General features: G+C 44.2%; 1 non-coding gene across 1 annotated transcript; it reads left to right on the top strand.

Moving 5' to 3' along the window:
• The first annotated feature begins 13,641 nt into the window (after positions 1–13,641).
• On the top strand, positions 13,642–13,757 carry LOC139541811 (U5 spliceosomal RNA). The gene has a single exon (XR_011668426.1). It is a non-coding gene; the product is annotated as a U5 spliceosomal RNA (small nuclear RNA).
• Positions 13,758–16,659: the final 2,902 nt, after the last annotated feature.

Genomic DNA, 16,659 nt, shown 5'->3' with positions numbered 1-16,659 from the left:
TCGTTCGCTCTCTCTTTTGGCAGCTGGGGGGGAGGGGGGCTGCAGTGCGTGTGTGTGTCAGCAGTCTCTTAGTCAGACTGTGTGTGTGATTCGCTGCCACACAACTTAGTGACGTAACCAGGTGTTCAGTAGAGGCACATGGGTAAAATCACTGGGGGAGCCATGCAGTGGCGACCCGTCATTCAGGGCAGGTGGGGCTCCCCACATTTTTATCTAAATATAAATACCAAAAATAATAATATATATATTTTGTAATTTTTTTAGGGGGGGGCTTGCCTGATTTGCATGTTATTTTGGCATTAATATGAGTCACATATCAGTTTGAAAACAATGTAAAAAAAAATATATATATCACTGAGTTAATAAAGCCGCATACAAACACGGTCCCTTTTTTGATTCCTTGAGTAAGGCAGCTCCAAAATGCAGGTGTTTCAGCCTAGCTCAGTGCTCTTTCTTTGATGACAAAATTTGCCCACGAAGGACCACCGTGCCACCTTCCTGTTCAAGTGAGCACATCACCACAAGGTGAGTCCAAAAATGTCTTATATGCTGCTGCATAAATGATGTAATATGCCAGGGAGATATACTGTAGCTAAGAAAGTAAGACTAAGTGTATGTTGTGTACTAAGCTATTAGTAGCCCATGTGCCTCCCCCTAATAATTCGGTCTATTTTCACCTCTTAATTATTAATTTTGCCTACTGTTCTGAATCGGTGGTGCACATGTAGCCTATAACCTGTTTTTGAGAAATTAAAGTGAAAACAAACTTAAAGATACCTAAAACGATTTAGTTCAATCAATGTTCCTAAATAACATGTGGCTGTCATTATACTGATTTATGTGTGTGTGTGTGTGTGTGTGTGTGTGTGTGTGTGTATTAGCTAGTTAATGTCAACCTAAAAGGCAACATCTAGGCTACATATTAAACTTCAATCATCTCAGGCCCATAGCACAATATATGAGTTTATGATTAGATCAGAATTGCTGTTATAATCATTGGCCTGTACAGAAAATTAAGTCAAAACCACAAGTCCATCTCCATCCATGGCTTAGGAAAGGGCTGATTTAGCTAGCTAGCTACTGCAGGGTAACAACATGAGCAGACCAGAAACAGACATATTTTTCTTACAATTACATTTTTCTTTTGATGTGATTGGATTGGCGTGAAGCCAAATCCAAACTGGCTTCCCTTGGGGTGGTTTTGTTGCGCCAGGACTACCCACAGTTGAGCTCAGCTCAATGTTGATTGGCTAATTATTTATTTTTATTTTTTATCAAGGAAGGCCAAATGCTTGCTGGCATCAATCAATGAAATGCTACGGCAGCAACATATCATACTATTTTTGTCCTGACAGCATCAGATACATAGGCTACACATACCGAGAGAGAGTGGCGCTGTTTCCCTCACCCGGATGATTTCTCTGGTGAGATAGATTCAGCGAATTGAAAATTCAGAAAACACTGAAGAAAGATAAACTGTTTAATATATATTTTTAAATGTATTGGTCAAATATTTGGGGAAGCCTGGATTACCTTGGCATCCGTGAATACAGACCACTGCAGGTGTTGCCTATTTCTGCCTCCCTATGCTGCAGATGACAGGGTGTGTGTGTGTCCAGACGACAGGCGATCTGGCGGACATGAGAGGAACCAGAGTCCAGTTACAGATTGTATCGTCTTCAGTGTGTGGAACAAAGACAGGAAGTATTTTTCTGTGTGTGTGTGTGTGTGTGTGTCTGTATGTGCGCGTGTGTGTGGGTATGGGCGAGCATGCGTTAGAGAGAGTGTGAGAAGGAAATTGGGAGAGTGTCCCACCAGAAAAAAAACATTGGCTAAAACCAATAATCAAACCTCGCCATGGCAGGCATCCTCTGGACTGCGTAAGGATTTAGCATGTCTTATCAGAGTGTGTGTGTGTGTGTGTGTGTGTGATCAGCAATCCTCACACGCTGCTCCAGCTATTTGCTAATTTCACTAGGGTGGCACGTGGGTCTGTCTGTCTGTGAATAACGTAGGCCTTGCTGCTACAGTATAATACATTAACACGGGCATGCAGTGTGTAATGGATTTGACACATATAGAAACAAGTATTTTTATGCCATGCTGTACCACACACACACACACACAGTTTTGTACAGCTAACCTTGTGGGGACACACAATTCAGTCCCATTCAAAATCCTATTTTCCCTAACCCGTACTCTTACCCAAAAACCTAACCTCAACCCTAAACCTAACCCAAACACTAACCCTAAACGTAATTCTAAGCCTAACACTAAATCTAACCTTTACCCTAAACCGCCTAGAAATAGCATTTGACCTAGTGGAGACTAACAAAATGTTCCCAGTTGGTAAAATGTTTGTTTGTTTACTATTCTTGTGCGGACTTCTGGTCCCCACAACAGTAGTTAAACACACACACACACACACACACACACACACACACACACACACACACACACACACACACACACACACACACACACACACACACACACACACACACACACACACACACACACACACACACACACACACACACACACACACACACACACACACACACGCTGCAACAAGCTCTCACAGTCTCACTGCAGAATCTTTGGGATAGGGTTAAAACAAAATCAACTCCACGGTTAAGTTTAGGGATTAATTTTGAATGATTAAGGTTAGGGTTTTGGCGCTGCCTGTGACTGTCAAGCAAATAACTGTTGGTCTAACGGTAATTGAGCGTCAATTAACAACACATTTAGCATCTCCTGGCTTCCATTTTAAAAAGTCTAATAAATCCATGTAATATAACCAACACCTTCACAATAAATCCATAATTTATTTTAGACAGGTCTGCAGAAGCATGATAAAAAAGAAAATGTAGTCTATGTGGCTATGCAAATGACTGTGGGCTACACTAGTTCATTTAGCAGACAAGATTTGCTTAGAATTCCGTGGCATTATTTTATAGTATGAAGAATACAATTGAACAAAGCTGAATAAAATATCAATATTTTCTCCAAATGATTTGAGGTGGCTATTCTGTGTCAAGGGGTTAACAAATAAATAGGTACTCCTATATGCTTAATTTAGAGTTATTCATGTAACTTTAGTTGTTCTACAAACGTTGGGCTATATGTTTAGATTTGTAATACATTGTAGGTCTGCTTGATGAGAGACTAATGATGATTTGAAAAAAGTTGCTTAAACTGCTTAGTGTTTTGCGCAGGCTGTACACACTCTAATAGTCTCTTATTCACAATTTGACAAGCACTTGATAATGCCTCTGTTACGGATACAGGTAACCTGTGTGTGTGTATCCTGTGTGTGTATTTCTTTTCTCTCCTTCTCCCCTCACAGGTGGCAATCATCATTCCCCAATCAGTCACCAATCAGTCATCAATCAGAAGACACACCTCCTCCTGTTTTCCATTACCCTATCACAACCCCTTTCCCTTGGTTTAAAAACCCTGTCAGTTGTTCTCTTTAGAGCTCGATCTCTCTGTCATGCAAACTCTCTCTAGAGCTCTTGTGTGTTGCAACTATGTGTCTGTAACGGCTAGACACACAACATAGAATTCCCACCCAGCTCACGTCCTGACCAACACTAAACAAGCAAAACACATAACTCTGGTCAGAACGTTACAGTACCCCCCTCCTGAGGTGCGGACTCCGAACGCACCCCTACATCTCAAGAGGAGGGTCTGGGTGGGCATCTGTCCGCGGTGGTGGCTCCGGCGCAGGACGAGGACACCACTCCACCACTGTCTTTGTCCCCCTCCTTAGCGTCCTTTGAGTGGCGACCCTCGCCCACGACCTTGGCCTAAGAATCCTCCCCAAGGCCCCCACATGATTTAGGAGGTAGCTCAGGACAGAGAGGTAGCTCCGGACTAGGGGCAGCTCCGGACTAGTGGCAGCTCCGGACTAGTGGCAGCTCTGGACTGAGTGGCAGCTCATGACTGTAGGGCAGCTCATGACTGGAGGGCAGCTCATGACTGGAGGGCAGCTCATGACTGGAGGGCAGCTCATGACTGGAGGGCAGCTCCTGACTGGAGGGCAGCTCATGACTGTAGGGCAGCTCATGACTGGCTGGCGGCTCTGGCAGCTCCCGACTGGCTGGCGGCTCTGGCGGCTCCCGACTGGCTGGCGGCTCTGGCGGCTCCCGACAGGCTGGCGGCTCTGGCGGCTCCCGACTGGCTGGCGGCTCCCGACTGGCTGGCGGCTCTGGCGGCTCCCGACTGGCGGCTCCCGACTGGCTGGCGGCTCTGGCGGCTCCTGACTGGCTGGCGGCTCTGGCGGCACCTGACTGGCTGGCGGCTCTGGCGGCTCCTGACTGATGGACGGCTCTAGCGGCTCCTGACTGACGGACGGCTCTAATGGCTCGGGACAGACGGGCGGCTCTGAAGGCTCGTGGCAGACAGATGGCTCAGATGGCGCTGGGCAGACGGATGGCTCAGACGGCGCTGGGCAGACAGATGGCTCAGACGGCGCTAGGCAAGCAGGCAGTACAGACGGTGCTGGGCAGACGAGCAGTGCAGGCGGCGTTGGGCAGACGGCCGACTCTGACCTGCTGAGGCGCACAGTAGGCCTGGTGTGTGGTGCCGGAACTGGTGGTACCGGACTGGAAACACGCACCTTAAGGCTAGTGCGGGGAGCAGGAACAGGGCACACTGGTTTCTCAAAGCGCACTATAGGCCTGGTGCGTGGTGCCGGAACTGGTGGTACCGGACTGAGGGCACGCACCTCAGGGCGAGTGCGGGGAGAAGGAACAGTGCGTACAGGGCTCTGGAGACGCACAGGAGGCTTGATGCGTGGTGCTGGAACTGGAGGCACTGGGCTGGAGACACGCACCACAGGGAGAGTGCGTGGAGGAGGAACAGGGCTCTGGAGACGCACTGGAAGCATGGTGCGTGGTGTCGGCACTGATGGTACTGGGCTGGGGCCACGCACCATAAGGCGAGTGCGGGGTGCTGGAACTGGAGGTACTGGGCTGGGAAGGTGGCGCCGGATATACCGGACCGTGCAGGCGTACTGGCTCCCTTGAGCACTGAGCCTGCCCAACCTTACCTGGTTGCATGCTCCCCGTAGCCCGACCAATGCGGGGAGGTGGAATAACCCGCACTGGGCTGTGTAGGCGAACCGGGGACACCATGCGTAAGGCTGGTGCCATGTACACCGGCCCGAGGAGGCGTACAGATATGTTGAGCCGGCTTCATGGCACTTGGCTCAATGCTCATTCTAGCCCGCCTAGTGCGGGGAGGTGGAATAACCCGCACCGGGCTATGCACACGTACAGGAGACACCGTGCGCTCTTCCGCATAACACGGTGTCTGCCCGTACTCCCGCTCTCCACGGTAAGCATGGGAAGTGGGCGCAGGTTTCCTACCTGCCCTCGCCACACTACCCTTTAGCCCCCCCCCCCCCCCCCCAAGAAATGTTTGGGTGAGCCTCTCGGGTTTCCAGCCGCTCTGCCTTGCAAGCGCCTCATAATGCCGCTTTTGATGCCTCCAGCTCTGCTTTGGGGCGGCGACACTCCTCTGGCTCTGCCCAGGGTCCTTCTCCGTCTAGAATCTCCTCCCATGTCCATTCCTCCTTGTACCACTGCTGCTGTTGCTGCTGCCCGTTTCCACGCTGCTTGGTCCGGGTTTGGTGGGTGATTCTGTAACGGCTTTCTTCCTGGGCTGAAGGAGAGGACCAACATGCAGCGCGGTTAGTGTTTAACATGTTTAATAGACGGTAAACTGTGAACACTTAACAACAATACAAAAACAACAAACGTGAAAGCCGAGACAGTCCTATCTGGTGCAGAACACAAACACAGAGACAGGAAACAATCACCCACAAAATCCCAACACCAAACAAGCCTCCTATATATGATTCTCAATCAGGGACAACGATTACCAGCTGCCTCTGATTGAGAACCTTATTAGGCTGGACACAGAAACAGACAAACTAGACACACAACATAGAATTCCCACCCAGCTCACGTCCTGACCAACACTAAACAAGCAAAACACATAATAACTCTGGTCAGGACGTTACAGTGTCACTCTTTGGGTCCAGCTCAGCCCCTTTTCCTGTCCCTCCTTTACCGTGTGTTTACAAATAAACCATGAGTGTTTGACGGTAATTTAGTTGTCTGTGGTTATTTCGTTCTCACTTTTTCACTACTATAATTTGCATGAGTTATGTTACGGGTCTCGTTACCATCCCCCTTAAACCGCCGGGCCAAAGAGATTCGTAACAGCCTCTTTGTGGCCATAATGCACCCTAGAAAAATCCACACATTCGCGTTTATAGCGCACACACACACCTCTCCGTCAACTGATCGGGTCTTTCTAACAGGCTACAAGTTAAGACCGACACATCGGGGACGCAACTGAGCGTGTCCTTATCCAATTCTGAGGTGCATATTGGATGAACTGTCCATTTACTTTTCGTCAGCCAAGATGAGTAGGCTTTACTAACATCAAAAGCACTAGCCTATGTCAATCTACTATTCCCCCATATTACAAAAGTCGACCTTTTCTGTGCAATAAATATTCCAAACCGTCTGGGACAGTTGTGGGATACGATAGAGCCCAAATTAATACAACCACTAGCATCACAAAACATTTTCTATGCAATGTGGCTGACGCAACAGATCAGAACGTATAGCTTAACATTTTGATAAACTATTAGTTTCTTCACATAAGCTCAGCAATGCGCACTTGGTACTAGGCTATAAGCAATTATGCATGTAATGCTTTTATTATAAAAGGTGTATTTTTATGGTAAATTATCTTCCCTTAACTTAAAACACAAGCGCTGCTTATATATGCAAGTTAGGCTCTACACCGCTTGTGAAGTGGATTCATGTGCTTAATTTTAATTATTTGGCCACTTTAGTTGTGATACACATCTTATTAAAACATGTGAGCTAGGCTACATGAGGTGTGCGACTATGATTGAACAAATTGCAAAAAAAATAATTTTCTTATGCTGGGCATCATTTACATATACTAAGTAATATGTGTGACATTTGTTTTGATTTAGAATGAACCATTATCATGCATATCGAAAGGGGCAGCGGAAAAAAATACATGTCATCTTTGCACTTAAATAGTGAATGGATGAAGTATTTACCTTTGGTTTATTTTCATGCTAAATTGTAAAGATAAGCAATGTGCTAAATATTAGGAAAGTTGAGAAATAAATATAGTAGGCCTAGCCAACAAAGCTGATCCTCTTTTTATTAGCGGCCATCATTCTGTTTTCTCCCGCAATTACATAGCCTATAGAAATCAAATGTTATTAGTCACATGCACCGAATACAACGGGTGTAGACCTTACAGTGAAATGCTTACTTACGAGCACCTAACCAAGAATGCAGTTAAAAAAAATACAGATAAGAATAAGACAAAAGTAATTAAAGAGCAGCAGTAAAGTAACAATAGCAAGGCGATATACAGGGGGATACCGGTTAGTTGAGGTAGTATGTACATGTAGGTAGAGTTATTAAAGTGACTATGCATAGATGACAAGAGTAGCAGTGGTGTAAAGAGGGGGTGAGGGGTGGCACTGCAAATAGTCTGGATAGCCATTTGGCTAGATGTTCCGGAGTCTTATGGCTTGGGGGTAGAAGCTGTTTAGAAGCCTCTTGGACCTAGACTTGGCGCTACGGTACCAATGTTGCACAACATGAGCTGAGGGGCTCTCATGAAGTGTTTGATTAGATTTTTGAATATATTTACATTAATGGCAGAGTGATTAGAGGGACAATAGAGTATGGAGTACCAGGCAGTTAGCAAGTTTGGTAGGCTACTAGACCAGCAGCAGCATCAGAGTTTGGAGAAGGCTAATTACCGTGACTAAATGGTCATGTGGAATTTGACTGCCTTCATACCTCGTGGCGGTAATACGGTGACCGCAACAGCCCTAGTTAAGGTAAATAAAAAAATATATATAAAAATGAAAGTGCCTAGATCTGGTATTGAAAATGCGACCCTCAGAGCCAGAGCTCGCAGCTTATTCCCACCCACCACCCCGTCCACAACCCAAGCCTACGTGATGGTAATAGCGTCCACTGTTGGCCCTCGCGGCTGGTTTTGAAGTCATCTCCCGATGTGCTGCTTACCTGGATAGATGTCAAATTTTGCAGTGGATCTTGAGCGACCTGGCTGCACACACCTAGTATCCAGCAGTAATAGGACACCACCCTCTGGCATAGTAGAGATATTATTATTATTATGATGGTGCTTTATTGCTAATGGACAGTATTAACAGCAAGGGCATATACAGTTACAGTTAACACCCCCCCTCACACAACAGTATCTAAAAGACTGCAGTGGAATAGTCACAACCCTCAACCCTTAACTATAAACACTTACAGTATACCAGTGATTCATATGATTGTGTAACGTCTATGAAGGTACAGCTACAGTAATGCCAGGCTTCGCTCTCCTTCCATCGTCTAGTCCACCCACTACAGGCTGATAACCCTCTCTTCCTTTCTCCCTCTCTCTCCCTCATCCCTGTAGGCAGTCTGACAGTGCATGGTTTTGCGCTGTACAGTTTGAGTGGGCTCGCTAAAATATTGCAGCAAGGCTACTATTATTATCATGTAGATTAGTACATGGATTTTCCAAACTGTAAAATATTTTTTGTATTACTGTAGGTGGTTCGGTAACCTATATTGCGTGATGAGTAATCTTGCTTGATACGTAAAGACTTGCTCCCAGACTACAGTTTAGCTCAGGAGGCTAACTCAGTATTATGTTAGCTGTGCCATGTTGTAACGGTCCTGCTGTATCATGTTCTCTGCTAACTGCCAGTAAAATGAAGTGCTCAGAATCTTTATAACTTTCCTTCCTGGCTGATCCCGACGGTTTGCCTTGCATACTGGGTTCTGTGTATATGTGTGTCTGTATGTGTGTCTCTGGGTATGTGTGAGTTGGGCAGTGAGACGTCTTCACTATTTAATGAAGGTGGGGGCAGTGCCGTCTGTCACAGGGACGATGCTGGCTCTGGCACTAGGCCTGAAGGGGTCCACTCTGCTGGCATTACTGGAGGTGGAGAGAGTCATAACTCACCCTCTCCTTTATCTATCTCTGCCTTTCACTCAATCTCTTCAAAATTAGAAATACAGCTCTTTCTCTCTTTGTCTGGTTATAACTGAGTAATTATCTCTACGTTTCTCCATCTCTCGATCTCCCTCCCTCTTTCCCTCCTGTTCTCTTTGAGGCGATGACTACTGTCTTTGAGCATGTGTTCATCTCATCATTCTAATGTAATTGAAAAGTAGCAACTGCGTCTATCACTCACGCGGATTACTACACTAAAAATAAACTACAATATATGTGTCTAGACTATACACTACTATACATTAAACACGGCACTATACCTCTACACACTATACATAATCACTGCAATAGAAGAAACATGCAAGGCTACAAGGCAGCACATTGTCTGTGATCAGAGAAAATGTAATGCATACAAACCAAACAGATGGACTGTATCTTATTTATTGTCCATTATTTAGCCGACAGCATGGAAATGGTTTATATAATCCAGAGCTGAAGAGCAATGCACAGGCCACTTAAGAAGACCTAGGGTAGCTATTACACCCATGATCATAACATTGTTCATTTTACTGTAATTCAGATATACTTTCTGGTTTGGTCCTCATAAAGGTAGTTTGATGTGAAAGATTTCCCAAATGTTCTGCTGACTTGCTAAATCCTAATCTGTGTGAAGAACAGGTGGCAGTTCTGGGAAAACAGACTTCATTAGTATAGACATGTGTAGACCAGCACCCTAGCCCAGATGAGCGGCGTGTGTGTTCCACGGTTTCATCAGAGTATGTTAATTTAAGTGCTCCCTGTTTCTGTTCAGTTTGGTGGAGAATGTGCTCCCATAACACCAGCCCAACCCCCACAAACACACACACCGGGCAGCAGGCAGGCACCACTGTTTCATATGCTCTGAGGTTGTATACAAACAGATTAACCAGTGCCTGAATACATGTTCTATTTCTCTTTATGGATAACCAGACGAGTAATGACATGCATAACGTAAAGCTCCAGGTGTGCGAGGGAGTATGCGTGTATATCTTCTGTGTGTGTGGAGTCAGTCATATGTCTCACATGAAAGTTCAGACGTGAGGGTCAGTCATGCTGTAGAGAGATCTGCCCTGAGCAGTGAAATCCCCCTGACAGAAAGGCCACTCACTGTCTGACTCAGACCCAACATCATGCCCTCACACTTGGCCTCCCTCCCTACTCCAGCCTAAGGCTTTGATTGAATGGAGGCTTTACAGCGGCATACAGAGAGTCCTACCCCCACAATCAAAACCTCTTCCCTGGCTAGAACTCGCTACCGTAGAGGGGGCTAGGGCCTGAGGAGAGGAGAAGGGTGAGATGAGGGAGAAATGGGGAAGGAGTTGAGAGAAGAAAAATGGGTGTGGAGACGGGTGAGACTGTATCTCCCCCTGAGTACTGCAGTCTGTTACTGGCACTGGGGACAATAGAGGAAATGGACCCAGCCCACTGGAGAAGCCACAGCCAATAGCAGGTTGAGACAAAGTGGACACAAAGTGTCTACAGTCTAAAGGATATGATGACTCATTAGGTAGAGGCTGGCAACAGAGCATAGCGTCCCTCTAGCTAGCCCTCTGATACTACACTGACACTTACAGTATAGGAGGAGAGCAGCAATGCTGGGCAATGGCTAACCACATTCCTCTTGTGTCTGAGTGACTGGGGCCTGTCTGGTGCATGTGCGGGAGGCATCAAGAGGTCTCTGTGGTGTGTCAGTGCAGGTGTGTGTTTTAAGGGAGGGTGGGAGCTTCTAAGAGATGAGATGGCTGTTTGTGCCGCATGGTGTGTGGATTCCTAGGGGAGATGTGTGTTCCTGTTGGAGAGGTGTGTGTTTGTATGGGCAGTGTGCGTATATGTTCCTACCATGACTGTGTACCAGGCTGGTTGTCGGCAGAGAGGGCAGTGTGTCCGTCCTGACATTGCCAGGCTAGGGTGCAGCAGACAGGGCCAACAGAAGGTGTGACCGCAGGGTAATGTGGAGGGAGGGTGGAGACAACTGTCAAACTCAATGAAACACACAGGATACACCTCTTCCTCCACATCCTCCTCTCTCTGACATAGGGTTGTGTCTTTGCTGTGTGTTATCATTCCTGTCACCTCTGGCTGGTCTGAGGTCAGTGTCAGAGCCTCTGAGTCTCCACGGGTCAGTCTCTGTCTTAAGGTCACTTACCAAGGATCGGTAAGTCACGCTCTCTCTTCGGTTCCCAGTCTGTGGTGTGTCTGCCATGTCCTGTTAGCATTTAATGTGTTGTCTGTCAGCATGTTGTCTGTCTGTCAGCAGGGCTGGTGGTGTCCTGGTGAGAGGCAGACTGGCTGCGTCAGTGAGAGGACATCAGGATCAGTGTCACACGCACGCACACACACATGTAATCGTACGTAAGCACACAGACACAAACATACAAGCATGACAAACACGCACAAAGACGTAGGCACACACAGCAATTACCAGTCTTGCTAAGTTTTCCATTCAGGTGCACATTACACACACACAAAAGTTCACCAGAAGAGGAGAAGAGAAAAAACACACTGAACCCAATGCAAGTCCAAACCAAATCCTTCTCAGACTCACTGGAGAATTCCACTGGGTAACCCTGCAGGGAGAGTTCAGTACACACACAAGCGCACCTTCACACTCTCCTCTTCGCTATGGTGTCTTTAACATAGTGTACTCCAGCAATACAGATTTTAAAAAGGTTATACAGGTAAAAACTAACTGATATCACATGCAGTGAGTGCAAACACACAGACGCATGCACGCACGTACACATACGTTGGCATTTGTGTCACTGGACCCAGGTGGGCTGTGTAAATGCATAAGCTGCAAAGACATGTTTAATAATTCACTGTCAGACTAGACGGGGGCAGCCGCACGGAAAACCCTTACCTACACAGTGCATTGTCTCAAACAGGTATATGTGCATGGCTTGCTCCAGATTGTGTATTAACCCATGTTCAGATGAGATGAAACTATGTTAGAGGATTTATGGAGGCTACCTGCTGATAGATGACCAATAAACAACTGGATGACAGACAGTCTGCCTGCCATCCAGCTTGTCAGTCTGTCTGGTGTGTGAGTGCATGCCTGTCAATCTGTCTGGTGTGTGCATGTGTGTGTCACAACTACAAAGGAGTAGGAGATGAAGAGGACAAGAGAAGGGCTATGCACTCCCTTGGAGGACGGGCTTTTGGGTAAAGTTGTAGGGGAGAGAGAAGGAAATAGAGGGGGTGATCGAGAAAGGCAAGCGGTTGGTTGTGGGACAGAGGGAATGTAGAGAGGGAGGGAGAAAGTGATAGAGAAAGGCAAGGGCTGGTTGTGGATGTGGGAGTATAATTAAGTCCAGTACTCTGTTTCTCTGCAGGCTGCTGCATGGAGCTGGGGAACTGCTGATTCAGGAGAGAGAGAGATGGGAGAGGGATAGCTAGAGCGGGAGTGGGTGAGAGGGAGAGGGAGGAGGCCGACTTATGGGTAAAATTACTCTAGAGTGTGTGGAGTAAAATACAGTAACAGCGACTGTAGAATGCCAGGTTATTGTGAATGGGATGATGCCATCTAAGGGACACAGCCGAAGTGCACTTTATAAAATCAATCAAAGCTGTTAATGTAACCATCACAGCTAGTGTTCCATTCATGAAGAATATAGTATAACTTTAATTTAGTTTGTCCCAAAAAAAGCACAATGTTAACATACTTCAGCAATATTATATATAGAAATCTATGTTCGTAGCAAACAATTTGATTGTAAGTAGAAACGGAAGAAAATAGATCATAGGCAGGCACATCATCACAAGGCCTATGCCTATTTGGCCAGAATAAGAAGCCATTCAGCATAACGTATTGCCTTTGAAAATATTTGTGTTTAAGTGATTTGGGTAGACTTTTCTTTAGGCCTATTGGGCTAGTGAGCTAATTAAGCGATATCCAATGCTTTGCTGTGTTTTTCAGGGTAGTAGGGTAATCCATAAATCAGACAACTGTTTAAACAGGTTGCTAGACTATTTAACAAAACGTTTTCTTCATTGAGTTACTGTTGGACTTCTAAATTGACACGTTGTTGCAAACAGCGGTTACACGCATTTGTAAAGCCCACCAGTTAAATGTTCCGATTTGAATATTTTTTCCCCGCCCCTCCCTGCTTCTCACGCCTGGCTTGTGAACAAGTTGCTTGCGGATCTCAACGGCGCATGCTCGATGTAGAACTGTTAAAGCATTTCGTTCCGTCGGCAAATTGTTTCTAACTTTGAAAGTAGACTTTTGATGGTAGCTAAACAGTTAGGACAAATCTGTCCTTTTTGCTGAAATTACGCTGGCGTTGCAGATACTTTTTTTTTTTTTTTAGGACTGAACGGGGCAAACCAGGGAGTGATCTGTATAATGCCCAGCGTGCATTTTGTTTGTGTAAAGAATGATTGAACTTACAAGCTTTGACACTTATAAAACTTAACTCTTCATTTGTATTGGGGGACTGTAATCTGTGTGTTGTATCGGCGATATTGAGATTTTTTTGTTTTCCATTAAACCATGACTGAATAGTAAGGCCGAGAACTCGGTCGGAACGGTGTCCTTCAGTCAGTAGTACACTCTGGTTGCTCTTCAGATCGCATAAATCTTTCGCCTTTTACTAAAGATTTCCGTGGAGAGGAACATTATGAGAATCAACATTTTTTTTTATGCCTGGCCTCACGGCTGGGCTTCCTATAATTGTAAATAATAAACTGGTCACAGCTCCAGTCTTTATTGTTATCCTCTGAGGTTTGGTCTTTGCCTGTGTGCTGTATCTACATACTCTCTTGCATTTCCTGAACTTCCATCTGACGTTACAGCTCATGGTTGTCCCCCCCCACCATCTCGCGTGCAAAACATTTGTGGCCCCCCTCTTGACCGCGGAGATAAATTTACGTTTTAAAGTTGATTTCTTAGAGAAAATGTTGCAGTTGTAAAGCAAGTAATCTGCAGCTCTACATTTTTGCGCTCTAGGACACTAAGCAACCGCTTTTGTTGCTAATGCCTGGACCCAGCCCTGGACAGGTCTTCTCCATCTGCTGTATAATGACACTTACCTGCTCATCAAGTTAACACTCTACCCATGAAGACCGTTGGATAGATGTCGAGTCCATATTTGCTCCAATGCATCACCAGGAGACCAGTAACAGCAAGAAAAGCTTTCTATACTGAAAAGTTAACTGAAGTATTAAGTAACTAATTACAACTATTCTCGTTACTGTAATTGAGTAGCTTTTCCGAGTACTTGTGATTTTACTTTACTTAAGTAAAATGTCATTAAACTAACAGTACTTCTACATGAGTAGGATATTTCAGTACTCTTTCCACCACTGAGTTAGGGAAAGAGTGTGAATGGGTGATTAGTATAGTATATTGAAGTATGGCAACTTTTATGCATTTATTTTTTTATAAATACATTTTAATTCCTTGAATGTAGAATTTATTTTAAAAGGTTAACAGTATATTTGACAATTTAACATAGTTAAAATAAATGTACTTAGTTTACTGTACATTAGTTTACTCTTCCTTTTTCAATTTAATGCATGGAAAGTATCACGTAACAATTCTCTGGTAAATTAGCCAATTACCAACACTTTTTTTTTTACAGTTTATATCACTTGTTTACTTTTACTGAGTACTTTTTACTTTTATACGTAGTTTATTATTATTATCTTTACACCAGTAATTTTAGTTCTACTTCTACTACAAAAATAATAGTACTTCGAATTGAGTAGAATATTTCGGTACTCTTTCCATCCCTGCTGAAAACTGCAAAACGGGGCTGAATACTGCTAGAAAGCTGAAATAATGAACTATACAATCAAGCAATACAGGAAACATGAGCATTCCTTATCAATTCATAATTTGATGCAATAATCTACATTGATATTGTGACGTCGCCACTAGATGGCGATCATAGAGATTCTATGAAAATAATAGAATAGACAAGTCAGTTAAGAACACATTTTTATTTACAATGACAGCCTACCAGGGAACAGTGCCTTGTTCAGGGACCGAACAACAGATGTTTTACCTTGTCAGCTCGGGGATTCGATTTAGCTAAAATGCACAGCAGGTTAAGGTTAGGAAATGGTTTGTGTGAGCAAAAATGCATAGCAGGTCAGGATAATTAACTTGGCCGGTTAGGAGGAAGTTAAGGTTAGAAAAAGTGTTAAGGTTAGGCTTAGCTAAAATACTACAGTATTCAGCAATCGACTCATCATGCAGCCCAATCAGCCACGCAAAACAGTCTTGAGTGGCAACAAATCTGCCCAAGTGGCTGATTTAACTTTCAATACACCCATTTCTGTTGATCCTCCCAGTTCTGTTGACACGCCTACTTCAGACACAATCATGTAAGTAGTTACCCAGGACTCAATTCTATGGGCGCTCATTGACAAATTGTTCTAGAATGCATTCCTAAATTAAGCGGTCTTCATTCCAAGGGCTTGAAGCATATATCGTGTGTGACAGAAATAAAAATAATAATCTTATAAATAAATATCTCCCAAAAGAAACATTAAATTACACCTTTGGTTATTGAAAACTAATTATTTTCCAAATAAAACCAATACCAAATGTATAATCTCTTGGTAAAAAAACCCCCCGGATTACTCAGAAATGGATTTGGTCACTTAAGATTTGATTAATTTACAATTCATGTAAATTGTTGCTTTCTTTCATGTTTTAGATTTATTATATAAGCAGTTGAAACTAAATGAATAAGATCAAATGGTGATTTAAGGGGGAAGAATCTATATTGGTCTAAAAAGACCTACAGTTAAAATAAAGTACAGAGTGAAAATGTAACCCCCATGTTTTGATTGCACAAGAGTATGTCATCTCACATTTGTTTATTGCATTAATTGAAATCCGTGGCGGTCGGTGCCGTTTAAGATGAGAGGAAGATTTTTTTTATCAGCATGGCCTTATTTCTATTACAGCATATTGGATGACTGTCATTGATATTCCATTCACCCAACTCAATGTAACATCGATAGGTTTAGGCCAATACATGATACTCAAATGTTCCCTGTACCTAGGGTTTTAAAGGGTTGGAAACTTTCGGGTATTTTTCATGGGAAGTTAGGCCCGGGAATTTGGATTTTTGCTTAAATTCATAAAAGTGAGCTTATAATTGAACCTTTTGTGGGATACACAAGGCAATTCTAGGTTTTGTGGCATATTTTGGTTAAACTATCCCCAATTCAATGGAATTCCAACCCTCTGCATGCACAGTGCATTCTTCCATCACATGTACAGCTGATTCTCAAGATCTTGCACACTAATGAGATGCTATTGAGCCCACGCTACTACACTGTCTGAGCCAAGGACTACATGCTTTCTGGTAAGTTTTGATTACAATACTGGGTGGGGTGAATATATTTTATGACATACATGATTTTTTGTTAACTAGTAAATAGTAGCCTACAGCAAAGTGTGTTTAAATCATTTCTAACTTGTTAACAAGTTCTGCTAGTTAGTTTCAGCTTGCTTGAGCTTGCTAACTGAGTGTTAATTCACCTGTTTCCATGTTTAATTTTAAAACATTTATTTTACAAAGGAGTTGTTTAATCTTAACTATCTGTACA

This window comes from Salvelinus alpinus, chromosome 16, assembly GCF_045679555.1.
Source record: "Salvelinus alpinus chromosome 16, SLU_Salpinus.1, whole genome shotgun sequence".
NCBI lineage: Eukaryota > Metazoa > Chordata > Actinopteri > Salmoniformes > Salmonidae > Salvelinus > Salvelinus alpinus.
This window is presented reverse-complemented; position numbering and strand designations above follow the sequence as displayed.